The sequence below is a fragment of the Galeopterus variegatus genome, unplaced genomic scaffold (assembly GCF_000696425.1).
Source record: "Galeopterus variegatus unplaced genomic scaffold, G_variegatus-3.0.2 Scaffold161301, whole genome shotgun sequence".
Lineage (NCBI taxonomy): Eukaryota > Metazoa > Chordata > Mammalia > Dermoptera > Cynocephalidae > Galeopterus > Galeopterus variegatus.
The window spans coordinates 1-541 of NW_007887412.1; the positions used below are offsets into that span (position 1 = coordinate 1).

Consider the following 541-nt stretch of genomic DNA (forward strand, 5'->3'; position numbering starts at 1 on the left):
CACCATTGTTGACACTGGATGAATCCTGGATAGATTTTTCAACATGGATTCAATGAGATCATCCACACTTAATCCAGTGGCCCAGGTGGTGCATCCTTTTAGCTTAATGACTTCATAGGCACTTTCAACCACCATTTTATGTACTTCCTTCCAATTCTCACTATCATTATCCATTCCCATTTCTGGATTCAGTTCCTGGAGAGAAATACGTGCCATGTTCACTCCACTCCACACAGCCACACTTGAGTTGCTATGTTCTCCCCAAATCCATCCATGGCAGCTACTGGGATGAACGCCAAGCTTTTCAGCCATAAGATAGTGAAATCTAGCAGAATCCAGATTACACCCACTTCCAATCACTCAGTGCTTGGGTAATCCACTTAGCTTCCAGGTAACATATGTAAGGATGTCCACCGAGTTGCAAACCACAATTATGATGGAATCAGGACTGTACTTGACGATCTGAGGAATAATGAATTTGAAGACATTAACATTTCTCTGTACCAGATTGAGACGACTCTCCCCCTCTTGCTGAAGGACT

General features: G+C 43.1%; 1 pseudogene; it reads right to left on the minus strand.

The window, feature by feature from the left end:
- Window positions 1-6: 6 nt before the first annotated feature.
- On the minus strand, window positions 7-537 carry LOC103584876 (annotated as a pseudogene).
- Between the last annotated feature and the right edge of the window lie 4 nt (window positions 538-541).